Here is a 27,535-nt window from a genome sequence, read left to right as displayed (position 1 = left end):
ATATGTTGCTAAGACACAAGAGTAAATACATGATTCATAAAAATAGCAATAGTTTATTTTAAGCACCTGTTTCTCATTTAACTCCCTCACAAGCATGTTTTGAAAACTACAACGAAATCTAAGAATGCTTCAAATTGTTTCTCAAGTTCTTTTAGAAATTAGGAAAAATGCAAATTACAATAAAGCCATCTCTGTGAGTCTCTGATCCCCAAATATTGAAATTTGTTGGACACTGGGCAAACAAATAAGAAATGGATTTAGTTTAACACAAAAATAAATTATAAAAGATATATTACTTTGTTTAGCTAAAAGTTTTGATGCCCAAGAAAGCAAGTCAAGGCCTGCCCTGGAAGTAGTTGTGTAAAGTTCTGGTAAAAGTGGTATCTAGCTAGGATCTAGGGTCTCATCCCCAAGAATGAAGGCAAGATTAGTGATTTAACCCAGAGGGCAGAGAACGGGATTCATGGAAAATTTCAAATATCAGTTGGGCAGAGTTGAAAGGATATCTTCTGAAATGATTGTTTTTAGTGGAAGGACCCCATGAGCAAAAATAGGGGTCCTTTTGCTTATCTGGGCTTCCCTGGTGGCTCAGATGGTAAAGAATCCACCTGCAATGCAGGAGACTTGGGATTGATCCCTGGGTCTGATCCCTGGGTCAGGAAGATCACCCGGAGAAGGGAATGGCTATCCATTCCAGTAATCTTGCCTGGAGAATTCCATGGACAGAGGAGCCTGGTGCTAGAAGCCACCATTGAACTTAGCCTTGTATTATACAGAGTAATTCTTAGTATATTGTATGAACATACTGTCCTACTTTTTTTCTTTTTTGCTCTTCCAAAACCTAAAGATATATACCCTTATTAATGTCCACAGACCTACTATATGAGCACAATTCGACTTTGAAAACAAATATAATATGGGCAAGGAAACATAATATGTAATTTAAACACAAAAAATATAATATGATGTGGGCAAGAAAAATATTAAAAATTTTAAAACATTGTCATTACCATTTAACCTCTTCCATCAGCTCTGTTCCAGGGAAAGATGCGAGGACATACATTGCCAGTCTCTCTTCTCTCCCAGCCCAGAGCTAGACTTCAGACAGCAGAGTGAGTTTCTGAGGCTACGGCAAAGGTGAACAAGAGATTGAAAGTTGGAGCCCCTCCGGGAAGGCTGAAGGGAGTGGGGAGATATGCTGTGATAAAGAAAAGGAGATAGAGAAAATTTTGAGCTTAAAAATTTATCTTTAATTATGTGGAAGGATGTTGATGCAAGAAGAGTGACCTCTTTTTCCCATCTCTTCTGGGGCAGGTCAAAAGAAAATGGACTTAAGCTGTAGCAGAGCGGGTTTAGGTAAGACAGAAGAAGGAATTTCCTGAATGTGGAGATCGTTAAAAACTGGAATGAGTTACTAAGGGAGTCTGTGGACACTCTTCCTCTGGGGAACATTTAAAAATAAGATAAATTTTCATCTGTCAGGGAGGGTTTAGAAGTAATCCAACCAGAAGGCCTCTCAAAGCATTTTCCAGCCCTATAACCTGAAGGCCAAATTCCCTCCAATTTTATTTCTACAGTTAACTAGACGTGAGATGGATGCCTGAAGCGGAATTCAGAGTTTCAGATACAGCAACTAAAGCCTATTACCTTTTGTTCTATAATAAGACACCACTTTGCATAAAAGACTAAAGTCATAATCCTTCCTGGAAATCATATCGAGAAAAACATTCACAATTCAAAACTTGGCAAATTAGCTATTGCTTAGACACCTTCACTCTCATTCTCAAGAATACAAAATACCGTGCCCTCCTCTATGCCCTTTTGTTCCCTTTGGTCTTCCGAGCACACCTCTCCAGCTTTTAAGTTTATCTTTCCCAGACAGTCATTCCAAATATTCCATTTTACAACTAGTCAGTTTCTTCAAACAGTCTTTCGAAACCTAACCAAATATTTTCCCAGCAATTATTTGGCTAAGTTTCAATCTGAGATATACCAAGCTAAAAAACAAGCTTGCATTGTGAAAAATTCTACTCAAGCACATTCCTTTCTTTTCATTTTTCCTGAGTTTTTAATCAAGCCAATCGGTGGATTTACACACACCCTCTGAGGATGGAATATCCTGACACTGTGGAGTGCTCATATAACACGCTCTCCTGTAATTTTCCAACTATGATTGAGTTCCATGGTTTGCCTTTCTTTTAAATGCTTCAAGTCTCCTTTGTTTCAGGAATTTTAAAGGGAATTGATCACCAAGCCCTCCTCCCGTGATCACTGGTACTCCCTCCTCTTCATTCTTAGCTTCACTTTTTTTTTTCCCTTCAATTTCTCCCACCTCCTTCTTACCGTCTTATGCCAAAGCGCTTGTCAAAAGTTCCCTCTGAGTTCTGCAGTCCCTTTGTGCAGCATGATCTCTCTGAAATCAAATGTGAAGAAATGGAATTCAATTTAGGTAAGAAAAGGAGAGACTGGACAGTGGAAAAGGAGAAGAGAGAGGTTTCAGCCACTCTGAACATCTAGACCAGATGCTTTCTCATAGTCATCTCTTAAGCAGAGAGAAAAAGGCCCTCAAAGAACACATTTGGTATGTGTCATGGCAGGATTTGAGCCAAAAGAGATATATGACCTTCTAAAAAGACAACATGAATTTATTCATAGGTTGTGAATTAAAGTAGATATCATATAACTCACAATATTCACAACACCATCAAATGTCTGCTTCACTTCTGGTTCTAAATTCAGGTGACCAAATTATAATAATCAAAATAAAATCATCATTATTTTCACTTCTACAGAAGCTTGCCAGAGAACTTGGAGTCTTGGTGGGGAATGGCATCACTTTAGTCTTTACACACCATGAGGAAAGTAAAAGAGGTGTGTTCTCTTCTTGTATATGTTGGGGGAACCAGGAACAGCCTGATGACATAATCCACTAAGCGTGGCCAAAGTCATCGCAAGGTATATAAGTATCCGTACATAATATGTTCTTCACCAAGGTCCCTGTTAGGATAAAATTTATTTGTATAGCCAAATAGGTGGTAAGGTGTTTTTTTTTTTTTAATGTGTTCATAACAACATACTAAATTGAGCTGATGAATAACATCCTTCCAACAATAAAATGCATCATTAAATATTTAACACCCTGAGAGAAGCTTGATCAATAGCAGCCTGTTTTCTTGGCAATAGTTGCTTTCATAAGCCTCTCCAAGTCTACAAGCTCAAGGCTCTATCCAAGTTTACCTGGAGAGGTAACCACACACCTTCTCCCCCCCCCCCCACCCCCCCCCACCATCCTCTTCAAACTACTCAGAGTTCAACCCTCCCTTCTCAGATGGAGATGCCAGTGGGGTTAGGGATAGGGGTAGAAATGGGAAAGTCATAAAGGATCCTTTGGATTCATTTCACCTCCAGAGACCTACACCCTTCTGCACTCTTTACTGGACACTCAGGGGGCAAATAAACTGTACTAGAATATTGCACATTGGATGGTGAACCCGGCTCAGTTAACTGGCAGTCCAGTCCTTCAGGGAACAACCCCTGGACTAACCATAGCTTTGCCCCCTGAATCATTGAGGAATTAACATGAGCACAGTTCCTCCTTCTGACCCACCACTTCCTTGCCCCCATTCGTCCAACCACCACACTCACCATTTTAGACAAGAATCTTTCTTTTCACAGGTGATTTGAGCCTTTGCCTTAAACCTTTTGCCTTATGACAGCCACCTAGTTCTGTCTTGGTCCCGCTACTCCCTGAGATAGAAACAGTCCAGCATCCCTGCCCACAGAAGCATGTAGATAGATCAGTCAGGGAGATTCTCCCAAAGCTTGGGTACCACAGAGCATCAGGTTCTCTGCTAAAACTTCCAGCAACAGAGTGAAACAAATCACCCCTTTGAACAAAAAGCTCCAAAACTAGAAGGAAGAGAAAATGAAAGCTGCAGATCTCTGTAAATTATATATTATCTGTGCCTGGAATGCCCACAGGGGTCATGAATTCAGAGACCCCAACAGCAACAACAAACCAATATCTGACACCTTATGCTCCTAACTCATTACAGCTCTGGGAGTGAAAAGTTGGAGAGAAAACCAACCAACAAACAGCAAATAAATTATTCAAAAGAGGAAAAGCTTTCATTATTTTCTTGAGTTTTTCTTGAGCTTTTCCCAATAGTTTCAAAACTGGCAGAAAGAGAAGTCCTGTCTCCTAAATTATCCATTGAATTCAAATTATCTCTGGTCTGGGACTGAAAGGGTTCTTTGTGCTTTTATGAACTGGACTGAAAAGCACAGACTCTCTCAATCTTAACCTTTCTTTTGTTCCTGAAATGTTATAAAGAAAAGCAATAGGAAGATTTAAATCTCGTATCAACTAAGAAAGAGATTAGATGTTTTATTTTAAATTAGCCTTTCAAATTAATGAAAACTCTGTTCTTTACATTGAATTGGGAAAATGTTTTGGGAAAAAGTGTTGGCCCTTCTCTCATACTAAAATTGGACTATGTTCTCTCACACTTTATTCAAAGATGGTTGCCATTGTGCTACATTGAACTGTGTTGTGTTGTGCTTTAGTCACTCAGTCATGTCCAACTCTTTGCGACCCCATGGACTGGGGCCCGCCAGGCTCCTCTGTCCATGGGGATTCTCCAGGCAAGAATACTGGAGTGGGCTGCCATGTCCTCCTCCAAGGGATCTTCCCAACCCAGGGATCAAACCCAGGTCTCCTGCACTGCAGGCAGATTCTTTACTATCTGAGCCACCGGAGAATCCCATACTGAACTGAGCTGGTGCTGAACCAATTCTAGGCGTATAATGAATGTGTAAATCTACCTCATTAGCTATGAACTCAGTAAGACGCCATGCTCATCCTCATACCCACAACTTCTCACTCATAGTGAGTGTTCAATAAAACCTGGTGGTCTCTGTGAACAAATGAATGGACAATCATGTCTAAATCACTAAGGTTCTCTCCCTCCTAACCCCCTCCCCCCACTCCATATCAGTCTTCACTGAGAATTACTCCTCATCCATTTTCTTCCCCTAAGACATGTTAGTAATCAAAGGAATGCACCGTACTTTGAGAGTCCTACACATTCTGTTTCTTATTTTATCTGAGAAAGAATGTACTGAAGAGTCCTCCCCACCGCATGTGGATTGAATTTTCATTCTCTTCTCCTCATTTCCACCTTTCTTTTATTTCTGTCTCCATCAGAACATAGCACTCAATATGCTACAGAAATAATTTTCTGTTGAATGAGGTTCGGCCATAAGTCAAGGGCAGATTTATTAAGGCCCCTGCACAACCTGTTCCCCAGCTTACCATCAACATGACAGCTTAAATCTTTGATCACTGTTACCCGTAACCCCTTCAGTGCTGAGCAGTCCTGACCTACATAAGCAACAGCCGCTCCTGGCATGTGAGTGGTGTTGAAAATGGTTTTGAGCCCCACAGATAGGGTGTCATCACCAGAACCCAGGGGATCGGGACCTTCCACAGATGGTCAAGGTATCTCCCCTCCAATGCTCTCTACCACCTGTCTCTGCTTCCAGAAGGTCACTTCATTGTCACCGCAGCCAGGCCCTATCATCTACTGCTTCCTAGGGAGCCAGGAACACTCCACTGAGGTTCATGTCCCCTGGATAGCAGTTATATTTAGTGAGTTAGTTGGGTGTCCTATGAGAGACCCTGTTTGGTTTTGGTTTCTGCTTTTTAATCATTTTACTTTTCTGTGACTTATCAAACATCTGGCACCATATCAATCAATCTTTTAAAAAAAGACTCTTGGATCAGTCAGGTGGTGAGGTTATATGGTGCTCCAATGATTACTTTTGCATGTAGTTGGATGTCTTCACATATTACATTTTGAGCACTTTGGTTACCAACACACGCACATATTTTCCCTTCACAAAACAGCACCGGAAGGGACCACTAAGAAATTAAGCTACTTGCACAAGTTCAAAGGCTCCTGGGAAGGCTCCTCCATTCATGCTAACCTGAGTGTCAGGTCACCAGGTACACATACCCTTGTTTCAGCTCTTTGATCTACATTTGCCCCATGGATTCCTTCCAAACAAAGGAGAGGTATTGTTATTCCTCTCATGTGGGTAGCTCTTCACACATATCAACATTTTCTTCATGCTTATCTCAGTAGAGTCGCACCTTAATTTCTGTAAGTGGAGGTTACTGTCCTCATTTTACACATGAGAAAATCTGAGTTATTCTGAGTGACATACAAATGTAGGTAGCAGACTAAGACCTTACACACAGATCCTCATTGGAGGCATAATCTCCTCATAAATAACACATTAAGAAATCCCCACAATGCTAAATAGTTTGGGGGGAAGGTTAGGAATAAAATGGCTTCCCTAGTAGCTCAGCTGGTAAAGAATCCACCTGCAATGCAGGAGACCCCAGTTCAATCCCTGGGTTGGGACTATCCACTGGAGAAGGGATAGGCTGCCCACTCCTGTATTCTTGGACTTTCCTTGTAGCTCAGATGGTAAAGAATTCTGCCTGCAATGTGGGAGACATGGGTTCGATCCCTGGATTGGGAAGATTCCCCTGGCGAAGGGAATGACTGCCCACTCCTGTATCCCTGCCTGGAGAATTCTGTCCCAAAGAGTTGAACACGACTGAGTGACTTTTGCTTTTATGAATAAAATATCCTATTTTAAAATATATGCACAAATTCACACTGTACAAAAATGTATGAAAAGGATAGGAAAAAATGATGCAAATATACCAAAGCTTATCATGCCGTCATTTGGGTGTATGTATCCTTCCAGCCTCTTTTCTACAAAAAGATGTTGTTTTTTCAAGATCAGATGCTTGTCTGTTTTATTGAAATCATCTCACAAAGGCTCCTTGAGTATATACCAACAGGAAGGACGGATTCAACACTAAGTAAAGGGGGGTTGTTTTGGTGAATGAGTAAACTCAAGCATTACATTTCTTTCTTAAAAAGCAGTTTTACTGACATAGTCTTGAGTTAACATTCAAGATTTCTCTTCCCTCATTTAACTGCTAATACAGAGGGCAGAACCTGACAAACTCCTTTCGAATGATGCAGGAAATGTTTGAAGGCAAAATGTAAGATATGGACTAAAGACATAAATTAAACGTAGAGAATGTACATTATAGGTGATGGAAAGATTCAGTCAGGGCACAATGGTCCGTCAATGTTTTCACAGGGAGGGGTAGGCCCTCCAAGTCTCTGTTAAAGGGCTCCCTAACTTCCCTTGGTGGGAGATAAAGAGTGGCAGGAATTGGGGTGGGGAACAGGCAGGGAGGAAGAGATAATATCTAAAGCAAGCTTCCAGGAATGGAGAGACTCTTCATGAAGAGAAGCAGAAAACCATGTTCAAACAGAAGAAACATAATCATCATGCATTCATCGACCACGGTATCAGGGTATGTTCCTATAAAGCTGCAGTGACTTCTAGAAAAATAAAAGATTTTCAGAAACCTGCCATGGAGTGGCATGATCAGAAAAGAGCTGGCCAGCAAAGCTTAGATAGGTGATACATCTTCTGTTTTTGTTTAGATAAACAGAGTTCCTGCCCATGCCTAGTTCTTGCCAGAGACAAGAGAAATAAGAATCCATTTTTCTTTCAGCAGAAGATTAACTGTGCATCCACTGACTTGAGGGTTAGTACGGTCCTTGGGGCCTCACAAACTCTGCTCCAAAGAAAAAGAAAACAATACAGAAAGTACACGAAGAGCAGAGGAGAGTGAAATCTGCAGGAACCAGCTCGGTGTGGTCAGGAAATATAATGAAACATTTGTCAAATACCCAGAAAGTTGAGTGTTCTTGAAAGATCTTAAGTGTTTCCTCCCCAGGGTGACCCCCATAAGACAATGTGCTCCTGTTGGGATCTCATACCGACCCTGAGGAAACAGCCCCAGGCCCTGCACTCTCTCCTCACACTAACACTTAGGTGTGTCAAGGGCTGCCTTGTTCTCCTGGCAAGTCCTCAGTTGTTGCTAACAACTGCAGTACAAGGCCATCCACCCAGCTCACTTATGGGAATATGGGATATTTTCATTTTCCACTAAGTAATCTGGGGGATCTTCCTAGCAGAGACATGTACATGCCCCCTTATTGATAACATCTCTTCATCTCCTTCTTGGATCATTTTACTTAGATGTAGCAATGATTTCAGGCAGGCGTTTCTCTTAGAATTATGGGATATTTGGCCATATCTACTAACATAACAAACATTTTTTAATCTAGATGCTTTAATGTGTCATTATAATAATATTGGTCTGCTGCTGCTGCTGCTGCTGTCGCTTCAGTCATGCCCGACTCTGTGCGACCCCATAGACGGCAGCCCATCAGGCTCCTCTGTCCCTGGGATCCTCCAGGCAAGAACACTGGAGTGGGTTGCCATTTCCTTCTCCAATGCATGAATGCACGCTAAGTCATTTCAGTCGTGTCCGACTTTGTGCGACCCTATGGACAGCAGCCCACCAGGCTCCTCTGTCCACAGGATTCTCTAGGCAAGAATACTGGAGTGGGTTGCCATTTCCTTCTCCAAGTATTGGTCTACTATTCCTTAAAGTTAAGCATTTCAAAGAAATATTTGTGATTGAATTTGGTCCCATGAACTCTTATATATGAAAAGAAGCTGGCTATAAAGGATATACTTGAAAAGCCACTTTCTCAACATTTCCTCCAAAACACCGTAAGTGCCACAGTCAAAGTATGACAGCCACATTGAAACAATGAGGATAACTGACAGGTTTGTGTGCATGTGTATTTTCTTCCCCCAGGCTCCAAAGTTTCTGAGCCTTTGGGAGCCTCCAGGGACAATGACTCTGCTTTAATAACTGTGAAAAGCTATTGAACTAGCAATAAAAAATATTCTCCACAACGGAACAATATGATACTTAATAGCCAGCATTCCTGCCAATCACAGGACATTCACGAAAAAGTGACTAGAGTTCCTTTAGCAACGGGACTGCCCCCTTGTAAAATCTGAGTGCACAAGAAGAGGGTTTGGCGAAGCCGAAGGGCTCCACAGCCGCATACCATGATTGAGACTGTATTCAACTGCTGTATTTATGTAAGCCCAGAAGAAAAATCTCTCTCCTGTTTGAAGAAGATAAGCTAAAACATTAGGGTTGCATGCTAGTGACCATGGCCTCTACCACGTGTATTTTTACTTTTAAGTCCGTCAGACATAAATTAGAGCACATATTCTATAGGTCCACTAAGACATCCCAAAGTTATGTTGATGGACAGGTTTGGCAAAATAGTCACTCTGAAAGAAGGTGATTTTTTTCTTTTAAGTAAAAGGAGGGAGCACAACAAAAACAATGCCTTACCTTAAATAAATAAGAAAAGAAGGTAAATGCTGTTTGCTCAGAACTGGGAAGTGCTCCCTTTCCGGGAAGTCATTAGGCTCCAGTGAGTAGCCAAAGGGAGGTGAACCTAATGACCACTCCAAGAAGGTTAAGAACCATGCTCTCTCAACAAAGAATCCTTTTTTTACATGAGACCAGCTGACAGCCTGATTTTGGCAAACTGCCAGGCTCTGGCTCTGTTTTTGTAAGTGCACATTACATGGAGGAGAACTGGTGAGCAAATACCCCAAAGTTAAGATATTTAGGAAAAATCACCATACCAGACTGCTGCACCACATCTAGAAACCTAAATTAAGACAAATGGACAGAAAAAGCATGAACGGTCACTTCAAATGCCACCTAATGGGAGAACCCAGTTACACGGAGGTAGAAGTCATAGCAAAACTTTTGTTATTCTTTGGCTGTGTCCCATTACTTATTCTTCAGCCTCTGCTTAATATGAGGTGGGATTTGATGAAACACAGATAAAATTTTAAGTTGGTTGTTTTCCAAACAAAGGGGATGAAAAGAGAAAATTCTCCTGGGGACAGGGTGAATTGGCATAAGATATTGAAAAGGCATACTGTGTTCAATATTTTCCTTGACCTTTGACTCTTTGGGCTGAAGTATGACAGTTCCACAGGGCTCTGAGAAAGTTTGCCAAAGGAGGGATTCTAGGAACCGTGGTGACAGAGCTCTTCTCTGAATGTGACACTATCCAGGTTATTTGTAGATTGTACACGGTGCACTTCATTGATGAAGATGAAATCTTCCCTGCAAATGACTAATCTCTTCACTAGTTTGTGGAGTGAGGCCCACACTCTAGCAATGGTTTCTTTGTAAGCTGTAAGTCCCTTAGAGTCTCTAGTCTCCCCAAGAAGCCTCCTGTTTCCTCCATCTTAACTTCCTCACAGCACCCTCATGCCTGCATAGAGCAGGGTCTCTATAAATGGTAACTGACAGTCCAGCTCTCCTTCTCAGTAGCTGAAGATGCTATTAGCTTAATCACATGAAATCACTTTTTTCATAGGTCAAAATGATCAAACATTGGCAAGTTCACAGCTAAACCCAATACTTACTATCCCTATAGTATTAGCTACTTCATTTATTCCACAAACATTTCCTAAGAGGCACTGTGTACCCACCATGTAGCTAAACTTTACTTTAAAATGAGGGAAGAGCTGCGTGCAGTAAAGAGATTGCCAAAGCCAAGTAGTTAGTTGAAGAATAGCTAAACCTAGTTGGTTAGTCAGTCACCACTCCACTGTAAGAGAAAGAAACCCAGCATAAACCACCAGAAGCATAATGTAGTTCACAAGCTGGAAGTTAAAGAGGGAATTAATTTTTGGCATTGGGACTCAAGTCAATTGGGACTCAATAGCAACATTCTGTCCTTTTGTCTGTATCTCTCTTTCCTTCCCCCCACCCTAACCCTCCTCCACTTCTTCCCCCTTCCCTCATTCTTCTTCTTCCTCTTCCTCCTTCTTCCCTCTCCCCATCTCTCTACCTGTCTCTCTCTTTTTATATGTTGCCCTCATTCTTTCTTATCATAGGATACCTTTATATACAAAAGCAAAAGGCCCTAAATGTGTCCCAAGGCCCGCAGACTGACTATCTTGGAAGGACATGATTGACATTAGTTAGGTCACCTACTCAAGCCTTGGCCCAATTCCAGTGGAAAAGAAGACTGGATTCAGCCAGGTTTAGGTCATGGGCTTGCCTCTCAGGTCCTATGTTATAGGCTGAACGTTCATGTCCTTTCAAAATCCATGTGTTGAAACCCTACCCCGATCTGACACTGCTAGCAAGTGGGCCTTGGGGAGGTAATTAGGATTAGGTGAGGTCATGGGGGTGGAGCCCTCATGATTGGGATTAGTGCTCTCAGAGTCACAAGAGAGCTTCCTCTTTGCTCTCCACTGTGTGAGGACAAGAAGAAGTCAGTCAGCAGCCAGCAGCCTGTAATCTCACTGCGCTGGCACCCTGATCTCAGACTCCCCTGCTTCAGAACTGTGAGAAAAAAATTTCTGCTGTTTATAAGCCACCCAGTTCTGTGCTCTTTTATTACAGTAGCCTGAATAGACGGAGATAGCCAAGAATGAGGTTCAGTGATTAACAATCCACCAGAGGCATCTAGGATAAAGAAGCAATTTCCCAATGGAAAGAGAAAGGGGCCAGACAAGACCACTGATGCCTAATATTACCTTTCCAGTCCATCTCCATGTGCCCACCATCCTATCTGAGAACACTAAAACAATTCACTTGCTGATTTACAACTATGTCCTCACTACAAAGTTGATATTCATGAGACTGAAAGACCAAACCACTACTTACTCTAATTTGAACCCCACCCTCCCCCACCCCCAGCAACAGGTTGTTTGGGCAGAGTGTCAGGGGTGAAAGTTAGTGCTATGAGAGTTAGTGCATCCTTTGGCTGTGCCAAATGGCTTTGGTCTCCACATGAGCCAGTTAGTTCTGACCTGTATCATGCCTGTGGACTATCCTGCGGCCAGGTCAAACACAGTCAAGGTTCAAAATCAGGCATTTCTTGTTTCACATTCACCAAACAAAGGTGGGGAAGGGGAGCATCCATGCAAACCCACCACACCCAGGCAAACCTGCAAGGCGTGAGAGCCAGACAGCAGGCTGGGCTGATTTCTAAAACAAGACGAAAATGATAGATGCTTCAAAATTGACTTGTGGAGGACCAAAGTTATCAGAAACTGAAGCGAAAATAGTTTGATTCTGCTGGTTTTCTTGTTTCACATTAATAGGTACACAGGAGACTCTTTATAGGAAAGAAGACCAATAATTAAAGTCATATATAGATGATTAATGAATACTAACTCAATTAAACTGAATTAAACTAAGGGTTATCTGACCTATCACTAAGGTGGCTAGTACGCAGAGTTGGTGGACCTTGCTGAAAGGAAAATGGCAGATCTGGCAACAATTAGAAAGCAGTGGACACAGCATCCCAGCAGAATCTGACTGTGGTTCATCCACCATGTGAGACGGCCTGAGAACACCCCAGGCTGGGCCACGGGAGGGGTCTGGGTTTTAAGAATGCCCTCACTGAGCAGTCATACTCTTCTGAGTGCCCTGCTAAGAGGCCTTCTCCAGTTTCAAGACTATTTTCTTAACAGACGAGGCCACTTTAATATCCTGCCATGGCACTTAGCAGTGAAGATCAAGAGCAGCCTGGGGGAGACCCAAGACAGGTTTAATGAGACCAGTGTCAAACATCTTGAAAGAATACAACCCTCAAGGTTCAGGCCCAGCACTTTGGAGACTGCAGATAAAGAAGAATCCACAAGGGGCCTTCCCTGGTGGTCCAGTGGTTAAGAATACTCTAGTTCAATCCCTGGCCAGGGAACTAAGATCCCACAAGCCACAGCTAGACAGTCTGTGCACTTCGATGAAACACCCTGCATGGCACAATGAAGACCTGATGCAGCCAAATAAATAATAAATAAAGTTTTAAAAAAAGAAGAAGAAGAATGCACGGGGATTCAGAGGGCAAGGTGCCATCTTGGAATCCTCAGGAATCCTTCCCTTCCAGGTGAGTTGCTCACCAGAGAGCTTCTTCTGGAAGGTTTTAAAAACCCACTCACTTACCAGAAATTCACTGCTGCCCGCCTTGTTGTTGCTGATCAGTCACTAAGTCGTGTCCAACTCTTGTGTCCCCATTCCCTGTCCTTCACTCTCTCCTGGAGTTTACTCAAACTCATGTCCATTGAGTCAGTGATGCCATCCGTCTCTGTTGTCCCCTTCTCCTCCTGCCCTCAATCTTTTCTAGCATCAGGGTCTTTTCCAGTGAGTTGGTTCTTTGCATCAGATGGCCAAAGTATTGGAGCTTCAGCTTCAGCATCAGTCCTTCCAATGAGTATTCGGGGTTGATTTCCTTTAGGATTGACTGGTTTGATCACCTTGCTCTCCAAGGCACTCTCAAGAGTCTTCTCCAGCATCACAATTCAAACCATCAATTCTTTGACACTCAGTCTTCTTTATCTTACATCCATATGTGACTACTGGAAAAAAAAATAGTCTTGGGCCACTTTACATACCAACAGAACAACGAATTGGAAAATGAATGGTGGTGGGAGGAAATGTAGGATGCTACTATTATTGATGAAGAATGCTCTTCCTAACCAATTGAAACTACCCCTTGAATTATTAACATAGGCTGCACACAGTAGAACAAAATAATAATAAGTCGTAACCTTACATGGGATTTATGATGTGCCAGATGCAGTTCTAAGGGCTTTCTGTACATGAACTTCACTCTATGAAGTGTGCACTATTATCACCCCTACTTTATAGACAAGGATCACACCTAGTAAGTGGCAGGACCAACTTTTGAAAACAGGCAGTTCATCACCAGAGGCCGTACTCTTAACTGCTATAACCACTACCCCATACAGGGGATTTTTGTCTTTTTTTTTTTTTTTTTTGTCTTTTTAAACAAGCATCTGCATAGAAAGGGCTTCCCAGGTGGCTCAGTGGTAAAGAATCCACCTGCCAGTGCAGGAGAGGTGGGCTTGATCCCTGTGTCGGGAAGATCCCCTGGAGAAGGAAATGGTAATCCAATCCAGTATTCTCACCTGGGAAGTCCCATCAATAGAGGAGCCTGGTTGGTTATAGTAAATGGGGTCGCAAAGAGTTGGACATGACTTAGCAATTAAACAGCAATGTATATAGAAGGTATGTGAAATGCACCTAGCATATACTATTCTTATTATACCAATAATAAAATGTCTAGTCAGCATACTATAATAATTATCATTACTGGGATTATAATTTCAAATAACTAATGGGAAAGGTGATCTGATTTGACTAAAAATCATATAAGAACTAATGACAAAGGAATCAGACCTGCAGGTTGCCAAGGTTCTGAGCCTGTTTCCAGCCTTGAATCACTGATGGACTGATTCACAAACTCATGCCTTGTTTCCCTCAGCGCTGCCTGTACAGACAACTCCTCCGGCTTTTTGGTAATCTTGTTTTGAGATCTTCAAATGAAACTCCAAGAGTGCTTTATTGCAGAACTGGCACTAAAGTTGCCAAATGTTAAAACAGTAAAACTTGTTCAAAGGAATTTCAAACCTAAATCAGTCAACAACAAAAAAAATTAGAATGAATTTAGCATTATTAACCAGACTTTCAAATGTGGCTTTTGGTTGCTTCCATATACAACTCTAGGAAGGAAATTGTGTCCCTTATAGCATCCATCCAAGATAAAAAGTTTAGCAGTCGTCTGAATGAAAACCCAGCTGGATATATGTTTAACAAGAATCATTTAAGTATGAAGGCTGAGAGATGTATTATGACCAATATGTGAATGTCGTATCCACCCACCATCAAACCACAGGACTGACTGCAATTGGAACTGAGTGGACATGAGGTTTTGGTTAGATGTGGGCACAAGCAAACCAACTCTGAGGTGTCAGAACCAGGTGACAGGAGCAGGACTTATCAACAAGCTGCCATCTCCCTCTCATCACCCACCAACTAGAAAATGTGCAGGAAAGATAAAAACTGTTTGCTCCTAATTGTGCTTTAATAGACTAAATTTGGGGACTACTGGAGCAACAAGTAGGATTTGGTTCATTTTTGGTTTGAGGTTTGTGCATGTGTTTATTTGCTTTTTTTGGCATGCAGGATCTTAGGTCCCCAACCAGGAATTGAACCCGAACCCCCTCCACTGGAAGTGCATAACCTTCATCACTGGACCACTAAGGAAGAGCGACTTTCTAAGTGCCACCTATGGAGAATTTGGAGGAATGGAGTCTTTCCTAAAAAAATTTTCAAAAATGGTAAGCCTTTGCTTGCAAGTTTTCATGTAGCCATTAATTTTAAAAACAGAAGCCATGGCCTCTTTTTCAATCTCAGGCATAAAGAAAAAACTGTTTCCCTTGTGTAGACGCCTCCTGTGTTCCCAGCAGTGCCCCAGACATGATGTTTGTCTTAGGCTGAGGGAAGGGAAGCCAGGCAGAAAGTGAGCTGAGAAGTGGCTTTTTTTCTACGTGTGGCAGATCATTAATAATCAGTGAAGGATGGACTCAGGAAGCCTCCAAGCACATATTTCTAGGATTGAAGTTGAAGACTTCATTAATATTCTAGTGGAATATTGTTCCCATGAAGTTTTCTAAGGGCCGAAAATCTCACCCAGAGTGCCCTGTCGGCAACGAGAGGAGCAGTGAGCTCTCAGGCAGCTCAGGGACCTTGATCAGTGAAGATAAGAGAACTGTGTTCTCTGCCCGAAAGTAGAAATGAGCTGTTTCACTTGGTCACTGCTAACTGGTTCTGGTTGAGTCTCCTTGACTCTCTAATCTCCCATATTGTGGCAAAATGCTGAAAATCTATTTCTTTGGAAAATGTTTAGCTTTGTGAACACAGAATGTGCCAGTTTATCTTAACCATACTCTGAACTTCTTCAGCTTGACAGAGTATATCAGTCTGTGCCAAAGGCCTTCTAAATTTCAGTTTAGTTTGTCTGTATGCATGCATGCTAAGTTGCTTCAGTTGTGTCCAACTCTTTGTAACCTTATGAACTGTAGCCCACCAGGCTCCTCTGTCCATGGGATTCTCCAGGCAAGAATGCTGGAGTGGGTTGCCATTTCCTCCTCCAGGGTTCCCGACCCAGGGATCCAACACACGTCTCTTTACATCTCCCGCATTGGCAGGCAGGTTCTTTACCACTAGCGCCACATGGGAAGCCCTGAGTTTGTCTAAATCCAGTTTATCCCTAGAGGCCCAACACACAGATAAGAGAAAACAGTGTCTATAAGGGAAAGTGTTAGTTGCTCAGTTATGTTCAACTCTGTGACCCCATGGACTGTAGCCTGCCCATCTCCTCTGTCTAAGGGATTCTCCAGGTAAGAATACTGGAGTGGGTAGCCATTTCCTCCTTCAAGAGATCTTCCCAACCCAGGACACAGATAAGAGAAAACAGTTATCTACATTTTGGCTAAAGAGAGAAGGAAGGAGAGAAGAGGGGGGACTTTCTTATTAACTGAAGTACCAATGTACAGACACTAAGTGTCATGAGTGGTCCCAGGAACAGTTAGGAAATGGACACCCCAATATCTAAATCTGAACTTGGGGTGAAAAGCGGGGAAGAGGAAGACAGAATCAGTGCTAATCTCTGCTTGTCTTGGGAATAGTGTGTTAGGAGGTGGAAAGTAGCCCATCAAAGAAAAACAAACAAACAACAACAAAAAGTACTGGAGAGGAGGCAGAAATCCCTTTATTTTATGCAAAATCTCCCAAAGAGAGGAAAGCAAGCAAGCAAGTAATAGATAACATGCGCAAGTTTAACCTGGAGCCAGAACAACCCTCAGAGTTGAGACCCCCCAGAATTCCTCTCCTGTCAGCCCCAGGGCCACTAGCAGGCCACTCATCTAGGTCAGTGGGTGACTTTCCCACCTGGACACCTAGAAGTTCAGCCCCAGGTAAAACTATCTGTGTGGTGTTTTGTAGCGCTCTGATGAGAACAAGCCCTGCTTGTTTAAATCAATGTCTCCATGCCCTCCATCTCATTTCATCCCATTCTCATCCTTCTCGTTTTTTTGTTTTTTTTTTTTAAGCCCTTACAGGGAACGTCACCAAAATATAAAAGATCAATAGATCATTAGGGTTGCTAATGGTGGACATTTTCCATGTGAAGCTCTGAATCAACAGTGAACAAAAGCAACTGTTCAGAACCCTCCAAAAAAAAAAAAATTGCCCAGTAATTTTAAGTTAATGGGCAAGATTAATGGATTGTCATATAATATGAAGGGAAAGTATTAGGGTAAAAAAAAAAAAACCCAAGTGGCTCTACAAAATTGGTTTGGAATTGGAGTCTACCTGAAGACCTTTCAGCCAGAGGATTACTGTCTGTGGTGCTCACAGCTAAGCCGTGTATTAATTTGAAAGCCATGCCTTGTATGCATACCCAGCACTTAGTGGTTGGTTTTATGTTAAAAATGCTTAGTATGAAACCTGTGCTGAAAGTTTGCCCAAACATCTCATAGTTGATTGCAAACCCGAGTGCCTGGGGGCTGTGAGCCCACACCTCAAGAATGCTGGTGATTGGGTGACATTTTGGCTCCACACCTGGGTTTGTCGAGGCCTCTTAGCGGCTGCTGGGAATTCGTCCTGCCTGGGGCCCACCGATCTCCCCGTCACCCCTCTGACAGATGAAAACACAACGGGGTCTGTTGCCTGACTGACACATTCCTCTCCTGTCTGCCTCTGAAAGGACTTTATTTAACCGTCCTGGAGTCGGGCTTTTGAGTGACAGATTGTGAAGGGTAAAAGTCATTCAGTTCCATTAAGCTCTGTAACTGCTCTGGAACAAAACACCTTTAAAAAAAAGTGTCGGGGGAGAGGGGGAAAATAGAGCTGTGGAGAGTAGGGGCATGAGCTTTAGGGAGAGAAAAAGGGGATTCTTTTCAGGTTCAAAAACAATCCTTCTCTTTGCCTCTGTCTATCAATTAGGGCTGCGTTCCCAGAGGGAATACGGGCCCGGCCTCATTGGTGTCATTCAGCTGCCAATCTCCTGACAGGGACACCAAAGGGCCTCATGTAGCGCTGCGGAAACTGTCTGTCAGGCCATCAGCAGCTGCTATGACGACATCACCTCCGTTTTTCTATGTCTATTATAGAGAAAGGGGGGTCGGGGTGGGGGCTCACCCAACAGAGCCTGAGAGTCTCGGCTCCAAAGCTCATATTTTCCTTTTCCAACCCCCACGTTGCCTCCATCCCAGGGTGAATTTCTTCACAAAAACAACGCCAGATTTCCTTGCCTGGCTGGGCAACGGGGGTAAATAATAACTCAGCAGCTGAGGACATGGGCTTGGGTGTGAGAACGGGGTTCTGTTTCTGGGAAAACTGAAGTCCTGACTGAATACATTCAATGACTCTGGTTCAAATGAGTCCAAAGAAACTGGTGAAAGGTGGCTCAAGCCCCTGAGAGACCTCGGGCCGAGCTGTGTGAAAAGCCGTGTGGCCTCCCCAGTGGTTTCCTGCCAAGCTTTAACCTTGTTTAGGTTCCTGTGGGTTTCATTCCCCTGTGAGTTCTGTTTGGAGGCTGAAAGCTTCAGTGGGGCTCTAAACACTAAGCCAAACTCAGCACCAAGCAACCACTTCCCACTCGTCTGTTTTTCTGCCTCATTCGTTGCTTTCCCCCGAGGCCAGACTCATAGACTGACTTGGGCTGGCCCCAAAGATTCCTGGCCACAGTTGATCACTCTGAAGACCCAAGACTATGAAAGATGGGTCCCTGAGCTTTGTGACTTGACTGGGAAAAAATCTCCCTCCTCCCCCTGACTGTCTCCCTGCTCTCCCCTCTCCCGATTCTGCATGAGAGCAGGAAGTGAATCAGAGACTCACTGGCGACCTGCAAAGATGCCTGATGGCCTTTCTGTGGCTTGGGATGGCTGCTGTTTCCCTGGGAGCCTTTTCACATCACAGGGAGCTACTTCCAAACAGTAACAACAGAACGGCACTTCGTACCAAGCACGGCTGCCAAGTGTCACAGCCGGGCTTGTGTTGCAATACTTCTGCTTCATGTCAGGAAGGAGACTACAGTACTTCCCGGGTTCCACATGAACCGTACAAAATGTTTAGCCAAACCCTGTAAGAACATGTACATAAAGTTGTCTCCATGCTCTCGGGGCTGTGATGTCTCTTTTCTGTCACTTTTTCTGTCATTCTGAAAGCTCCACTGGGGTCCTGCACTTCCTGATCGTAAACTCCACCAGGGTGGCTAAAACCTATTCACACAGCAATACACTGGTCTCTGGCATCTAGATGCTAGACCTCAGATATCTGCCACCTCCATGAGGACCATGCCTGGGGAAATTCAGAATTAGCCAGACTCTTGGCACCAAGCATATTTGCAGAGGAGCAAATGGACAGGATAATGAGAGCGAGAAGGAGACTAACTTGATCATAATCTTCCTGCTCAACAGCCTCAAGAAGACACGTTCAGGAGCCAGCCCTTTGCCATCTGCAGCAATAGAACAGCAGCAGCCAAGGGAAGCACTAACAGTTCACTAATGAGTGAATATTTCCAAATTGTTTTGCATGTGAAATGGCAACCCACTCCAGTACTCTTGGCTGGAAAATCCCATGGACAGAGGAGCCTGGTAGGTTACGGTCCATGGGGTCGCAAAGAGTCGGACACGACTGAGCGACTTCACTTTCCTTTTCTTTCGTTTCATTGTGGCTGCTGCACATTTTCATTACTGAAGAAGAGAGGAAACCAAGCTAAGGGATTGGACAGAGAGGTAGAGATACACACATCCTGCAGGCATCCCCCAAAAGCAACTTCAGCTATTGGATCCAAAGATGTTGGAGCATTTTGCTCAGGATGAATTATCTTGAAAATACCACTTGGAGTAGCCTCCAGCAAGCAGATGCCTGGAACTCCTGGGTGCTGGATGGTAGTGTGGATTCCCATCATGGGGCTCCACCTCACAATCCAATGTCCTGAAAACCCATACCTTCTCTTCATGATTTTTCTCAAGGACCTCAGATCCAGTATTGTAAGATGCTCACATTTCTGGCTTTACCATAGACAGTGGTTTCCAAACATTTCTCAATCGAACACCCGATTGCATAAGATCTGAATATGGAATTGTCTGTGCTGGAAAGACAGCTCTTTGTTCACCACATTCTCAAGGAATTCCTGACTGTTTGTACCCACCTTGGATTCTACATAGTACTCTCTGGCCTCATGCTCCAACATCTATAATATTAGCCACTGTGCACTTCTTGATTTTCTTTATGTGTGCTAGCAAAAACTAAACGATCCTTTGGGCCCTCAATAGCAGTGAGGCTGCCTTCCTTGCATATGATATCCATTGGCTAGTACCATCTTTGAATTGTTTATTCTTATATTTTCCCATGACTAGTTATACTGGGGATAACCTTAAACCAAATCTGGTACAATTCAATTTCAATGCAATAAATATTTGGAATCCAAAGCCTATTTAGTCTTTATCTATAAGTTCAGACAATTCACTCTCACCAATAGGAGGGGACTGCCCCAGTTACGAATTAGTACTCCTTTTATGTCTCCTTCATAGACATAAAAGCACAATCAAATCCATCACAAATGCCCCTCTTCCATCTTTCATTTTCAATTTCATGCAAACCATGAGGCTTTATATGTAGGAGGCACTTGATATATCTTTATGTAAGAAGCATTTGATATAAAAAATACCAAACTCCTTTCCCACACCCCAACTTGGGAAAATTCTAAAACAAGAAATATAAATGCATAGCATGTCACCTTGGGCTGATGCTTACTTCTTTTAGTCTCTCTCCAGAGGTGCATAGGAAGTGGGGATTTGAATGACCACCCATAATCTTCACTGATGCCAAGCTGGTGAGCATGGCTCCAACACATTGCCTGGGATGTCACAAAGTTCTAAAAGATCACATAGATCCATATTCAAAGGTACATAAAACTCCATTATTGTGAAAATTATCTACCACTTTCTCAGCTACACATCCAGCTCTCCTGATACAATAGAAAACTTTGAAGGAATTAGGATACAAAAGTGTCAGAATAACCAAAAATAATTGACTTTAAAAATCCAATATATCAGCTTTAAGTAACAAACTTACAAATGAGAAGTGTATTCTTAGCACTTCAAAGAAGCATTTTGCAAAAGCTCATTTGAAAAAATGAATAGAACTACTCTATTAAAAGTACAGAGACAGCTGTCAGATCCCAAAATAGTAATAAGGCTAAATTTTTCCAAGTTGAGAACTTGCTCCTGAAAGGTTGTTGCTGGGCTGTGAAAGACGCCGGGATTCTTGGCATCCGGAGGAGAGGAATTCAATCCGGGGCCAGTGATGAGGCTTGATCGCTCAGAGCTTTTGTGTAATAAAGTTTTATTAAAGTATAAAAGAGATAGAGAAAGCTTCTGACATAGACATCAGAAGGGGGCAGAAAGAGTGTCCCCCTGCTAGCTTTTAGCAGTGTGTTATATACCTATCTGCAAGCTGTTAGTTAGAGAAAGGGGGTGTCTTAAAACTCAGAGTGGCACCAGGCCCCTCACCCACAACATGCATTTCGAGCTAACATTGGCACAAGGCGAGTCATCCCGGGCCATAAAACGATTGACATGAATCTTGAAGTAAGGCAGGTTTCCAAGTAAAGATACAGTTTCGTTAACATAGATTAGGAGAACAGTGTATGAGTAAAACATACTGGTTTGTTGAGCCTTTATTGGTTCTTGAAAAAAGACAGAGTCTAGGGTAAATACACAGTTCATTAACATAGCTTAAGAAAAGCATTTCCATAAGAAAAACGCATTGGTTAGCTCAAGGCTTGAGAAAAGTTAAGTTCTGGTGGAAGCAGGTGTCTTCATGGCAACACAGAATTTTAAGAGAAACCTTTAAAATTTGTATAGAGAAGGGAAAAAACATCTGACACTTGCAGCCTATTTCCTCCATTTGGAGACTCCCTAGGCTTCCTGCCTGTTACCCTCTCACTCCTCAGCAGTGATTTAGAATAAGGATTAAAGATACACAGACACACTAATTGTTCTTTTTTTTTTTTTTTTTTTTACTCTCCTAGACCCTCTGGACTATAATATAAAATGACTTAACTAGAATAACCATTATCTAGAAGAAAACTGTTTTGTTTTTTTTTTAAAGGAACTTAGCTAAGAAAAGTCAATCTAAAGATAAAATTAACCCAAGTTGAGAGAACTGAATATTTCATGGACTATAAATTTAATCAAAATATTTAGGGTTTGTCTTGTTTCTTTATATGATAGACTACTTTAAAAAAAATTATGCCCTTTAACTTTCAACACCTGTTTTTTCTTAGAGACAGAAGGAGAAGGAATAGAAGAAAATAGGATAGAACAAAGGAAGAGGTAAGAAAGAAAGATGGTTAAACGTGTTACTAAGTTTAATAATGACTCACCCCTGAAATGTCCATTCATCAGCTGCGTTAAGAAAGCCACAGAGCCCAAAAGATGAATGGGAGCTGTAAGAAAGCAAGCCAGTCACAGATGACTTTCTTCAATCTGTTGACATTTGATTAACATTTGAACTAAGTAACGAGAAAAGGTTGATCTTGTTCCAAAGTGAAGTTGGACATCATGGTGCTCCATTGCCTGAAGGAACTTGTCACCAAACAACTCCTGTCCCATCATCTTTTTTTCTAACTTTTACCCTTTATTGCTTTTTATGTGTTTAGAAACTGAAGCACTTTGTACTAAAATGCTGTTTAATCATTTGTAAAAAGAAAAGAAAGCAAATTCTCCCAAAGCACAATGCCTTCTGCTGTCCTGGGAAAGAGTGCCTTTAATTGGAACCAAAAGTCTAGCATTGTTTGTATGTTGAAAATGAATGTATTTCATTCAATTTCATGCTTTTTTATTATAATTTTATAGGGAGTAATATTAAAGAATCTTTGGCAGAAGATTTTTGTTTTAAAATGTGGTTCCAAGAGCCAAAACTCAGTTTTCTTGCCCTTCACCATTTGTTTCTCTCTGATGGCGTTGACAAATTCACAGTGCGAAGCAGCCAATTCTTATTCCTTGCTGGAACCTTTTTATCTTTCCAGGGAAAGGAGAACTTTTTCTTCTAAGACTGTGAAGATGAAAGAATCAAAAGAATCTGATTCATCTTGGTTTTCATTTGTTCAATACACTTCTTCAGAATATTTTAAATGCCCACTTTTCCAAAAGAATTGGATCTGATCTATTTCATAGTCATTTTACAGGTGAAGAGAGAACATGGAACTCAACCAAAAGGTTAAGTGAAACTGGTATAAGCCACAGACAAAATCATGATACTAAAAGATATCATTTTTTTCTTTTTAAGGGTCTCTCTCACCAAGGACGACATGGTTAAGCCACTGTCTCTCTCTGATTCTTAACTACACAACATAAGTAATATTTCATATCAGTCATGCCATGACAGAATATATTTGTGGCCTTTCTGTAAATTCCTGGTAAAGGTCTTCCATCTTTGGTTTTGATTTATCTCCTGGTTTCTTCCATGACCCAGGCCACCGGGAAAATCAAAATCCAAGCTGAGAGCCAACCAAGAATCTAAAATCAACTTCTCCAATTAGACAAGTTTATGAACATCAAGCAAATTAAAACTTTTCTTCAATTCTTTTAGATGTACATTTTATTAAAACTGAGTTTCTTCTACTTTACATTGTTGAAATGCTTATATAATTGGCCATTTTTCAACAACAGTCACACTCATGTACTTTTGAATAGGTGTCATAAAACACTACTGTGCTCTTAATATTGGTTTGACATTTACAATTCAGGCTTCTAATGTGCAGAAATGGCTTTCATGCTAGACTGATGCACTGCCTTTTCCAGATGAATGTACATTGTGGTATCTGAAAACAGTAACATGGTTAATCAACTGCATTCTGAGCATCAGGACTTAGGTGGTGCTTTAACAATATCTGAAATAACACAGCTGATCTCTTTGGTTACTGAGCCAATGTGCTCAGTCATTTCAGTCGTGTCCAACTCTTTGCAACCCTATGGACTGTAGCCCGTCAGGCTCCTCTGTCCATGAGATTCTCCAGGCAAGAATACTGGAGTGGGTTGCCATGCCCTCCTCCAGGGGGATCTTCCCCACCCAGAGATCAAACCCACATCTCTTATGTAGTCCATGGGCTGCTGCTGCTGCTGCTGCTAAGTCGCTTCAGTCGTGTTCTTTACCACTAGCGCCACCTGGGAATCCCAGGTGGGATTTACTGAGCCAATAAAGTCTTTTGCTTAAAGTAGTTTTGAGTTTCCTGTCTGAACTGATAAAGGGAGACAGACAGATAATGTAAGTAATCACAATGCAATGTGATAACTCTTAAGATTTATCTTTTATTTATCTTTTAAGAGAAAAACGAAGTGCTTATGAAGCACTGGACAGACAGTATTGCTTCTTTTGGGGACTCTCTGGGTAAAATGACTAGGTCTGCATAGCAGTCTTTAAAAGAGCCCCCACCTGAACTCCACCCCTATATTCTATGATTCAGGGACAAGTTGGTTCCTTAGGGCATCTCTTCCATTGTCCACGATGACGCCACCGGGCATTGGTGTGCCAATGACCATCTGTTCACTGGTAAAGCCTGTTACCTTTCTCTGCTTACTTAAAGATTCCATCAGATGATTAACATGGCAGGTCATGGTTTGGAAATGCAAACCTGTAGCCAGTTAGTGGAACAGGAAGTGAGCCTGCCAATCTATAATCACACCACCTGAGACACTTCCAAAACTTACCTTAGGACATTCCCGGGTCCTTAGGTAAATCCTTAGATTTGAGGCTTCAGTAAACGAATCACATATGTGTCTTCCTCCCCGATGAGATGTGCATTGATCTGGGTGAAGCATCATAGCTGTTCTATTTAAATATGAAAAGCGTCTGAATATGCACTGGTATGGGTATCATAGGAGAGGGAATAAGAATCAGAGAAAGTTCCAGGTATTTTCATCATTCTAACAGTAGACAACAGTCTGAATTTCCTTTCCTGTAGTGCCTACAATTAGGTCATTACATATAGGTACTGAATGAACCCAGAAAATGGCTTAGTCTTCTTCCCTCAACACACAGATCCTTCAGCCAGAGAAGTATTCGGGGCCCTCCATACATCTGGACAAAAGAGGCTATTCCTTCCTCCCTCTCTCCAGGACAACTGCACATTTTAGACGCAGTGGAAATAAAAACATGTCATCCATTGCTGATGGTCCTGACACCAGCGCCCTCTCAACAGAGGTAACTGGCTTCTCACCATCCATATATTCTCTCTTTCAGTGCAGTGTCACTCGTATTAGTGTGTCTAATATTAGTGTCACTAGATGCTTTTGAACTGTGGTGTTGGAGAAGACTCTTGAGAGTCCCTTGGACTGCAAGGAGGTCCAACCAGTCCATCCTAAAGAAAATCAGTCCTGGGTGTTCATTGGAAGGACTGATGCTGAAGCTGAAACTCCAATACTTTGGCCACCTGATGCGGAGAGCTGACTCATTTGAAAAGACCCTGATGCTGGGAAAGATTGAGGGCAGGAGGAGAAGGGGACGACAGAGGATGAGATGGTTGGATGGCATCACCAACTCAATGGACATGGGTTTGGGTAAACTCCGGGAGTTTGGCATGCTGCAGTTCATGGGGTCACAGAGTCAGACACGACTGAGCGACTGAACTGAACTGAACTGAACTGAATATTAGATAGTGACAATGTTAGCCAGGGAACTACAAACTGAAAAAGCATTCTTTAATGCATCCCAGTATTGACCCACTCAATATGACTGGCCATCCTGAAGAAAAACCATGCCCTTATTTATGTCACAGCCTCTGTGACTGTGTTGAGAGATGGCAAAGTGAGTGGGTGGCTGGCTGGGAGGATGGGGTATACCTATTAGAAGTTGGTACTATGTTAGGTTCTCTGCATCCATCGTGTTTTGTTCCCATGGTTGTCCTACCATGAGAAAACTGTTTTCTCTGTTTTGCAAGGGAACTGAGGCTCAGAAACATTTGTTAACTTGCCCGAGATTACACATCTAAGAAGCAGTGGAACCCGACTTCAAATGTGGAGGCTGTATTCTTGCCTATTATGCTCGACTACCTCCCCCAGCTTTTGCTCTTTTCTCAGACAGGAGGCAATTCAGTCCTACAGTCCTCCCAATTTCTTTTGCTTGACAGATTTTTCTTCAGGTCATCAGATAACACACACAATGTGCTTGTAACTAAGCTAACAATATCATTCCCAAAGTGTTGCTGGAAATTTACAAAAGTCTTGTATGTCTATTTTTAGCAGATATTATATACATGAACTCAAGCTCTGAGACTGTATGACTGTGTATGTTGGGGTAAATCCCTATACATACCATCCTCTCCAAAAAAAAAAAAAAAAAACCTTGAGAGAACATTTACCTGTCCAACAAATGTTTCTTGCATATCTCCTACATGATACTGGAAGAATAATAAAAAGGTTAGGTTAATCTTTGCATTACTTGGGCAGAAACTTTAACAAGTAACTCCAAACACAGGGGAGAATAAACAAATTTCTATGATAATACTATCAGCCAAATCCTTTGAGTGTGAAGTGGAAGAATCACAAGTATAGGAAAGAGTTTGAAAGGAAGTAGCATTTTAATCAAGGCTTGGAGATTAAGAAGAATGTGGACGACTTCAGGGGAAGAAGAAAATTCCAGAAACAGTGAACATAAAAAAAACAAGGTGTCAGGACAAAGGCAAGTTTTCACAAAGGTGATAGTCCGATATGATTAGTAGATAAGAGATAAGAGCCTATAGAAAACGCTTAGGAGGAGCTGACAGGTGGAAGGGCCAAACCATAGAAGACCTCAGAGCGGACACCTGGTGTTTTTTTCTGTCCACCAGCCCTGCTGCCTTTAGACAGCTGCTGCTCCTTCACTGCGTGTGGTCCTGGTGAGGCTGTCATCACTGAGTTCAGGCACACACATTCATGGGGGTGGGCGAAGCGTTCAGGAGGAGCTAGTCAGGGCCAGCAGTAATGACTGACCTGAGGGTGAGCTCAAGATCCCAGCAGGATTCATGTAACTATATCAGAAGAAAGAAATGCCTATCTCCTCCATTTCGGGATGTGGGCAGCCATCTTCCCCATTACCTGGAAAGAGAGTGTGTGTAAAAGGAAGCCACAATAATGGGAGACCTGGAGCAAGGAGGTGACAGAGGGAGACAGAGCCTACAAGGCACTGACTGAGCATCCGGATTCACCCATGCCTGATGCTCTAGATCTATGTCTGAATGAGCTGCTCAGTTATCTGACTCTCATGTCCCTTCTTGCTTGAGTTAGTTTGAGCTGAGAGTCCTGACTAGTAGCTGTGAGCGTCATGCTAAAGAGTTTGGGTTTATTGAGATAGGAAAACCACCTAAAACCTCTACTTTTAAATGCTTGGAGAACAGAGACTTACACTACAGACAAAAGACTGTGGAGAGGGCTTCCCTGGTGGCTCCGTGGTAAAGAGTCCACCTGACAATGTAGAAGACACGGGTTTGATCCCTGGACCAGGAAGATCCCACATACTCTGAGGAAACTAAGCCGGTATTCCACAACTACCGAGCCTGGACTCTAGAGGCCAGGAGCCACAAGTACTGAGCCCACATGCCGAAATTACTGAAGCCTGAACATTTTAGAGCTTGTGCTCCACAGTAAGAGAAGCCACCACAGTGAGAAGCCC

General features: G+C 42.4%; 2 long non-coding RNA genes across 3 annotated transcripts in view; one reads left to right on the top strand and one right to left on the bottom strand.

The window, feature by feature from the left end:
* LOC122674810 overlaps positions 1–22,301 on the top strand; it is an 85,108-nt gene extending 62,807 nt beyond the window's left edge. Inside the window, exons 2-3 of the long non-coding RNA XR_006335042.1 lie at positions 14,999–15,153; positions 22,173–22,301. This is a non-coding gene — a long non-coding RNA (uncharacterized LOC122674810). The remainder of the gene's footprint in view (positions 1–14,998; positions 15,154–22,172) is intronic.
* LOC122674811 lies at positions 29–22,379 on the bottom strand. Of its 2 annotated transcripts, none has more exons than XR_006335044.1 (3): positions 22,272–22,379; positions 2,344–2,413; positions 29–1,198 (listed from the first exon to the last, which is right to left on the bottom strand). It is a non-coding gene; the product is annotated as an uncharacterized LOC122674811 (long non-coding RNA). The 2 variants fall into 2 exon arrangements; XR_006335043.1 differs by lacking the exon at positions 22,272–22,379 and adding an exon at positions 3,646–3,921.
* Between the last annotated feature and the right edge of the window lie 5,156 nt (positions 22,380–27,535).

This window comes from Cervus elaphus, chromosome 18, assembly GCF_910594005.1.
Source record: "Cervus elaphus chromosome 18, mCerEla1.1, whole genome shotgun sequence".
Taxonomy (NCBI): Eukaryota; Metazoa; Chordata; class Mammalia; order Artiodactyla; family Cervidae; genus Cervus; species Cervus elaphus.
Note: the sequence above shows the minus strand (reverse complement) of the source record. Positions and strands in the feature narration are given on the sequence as shown.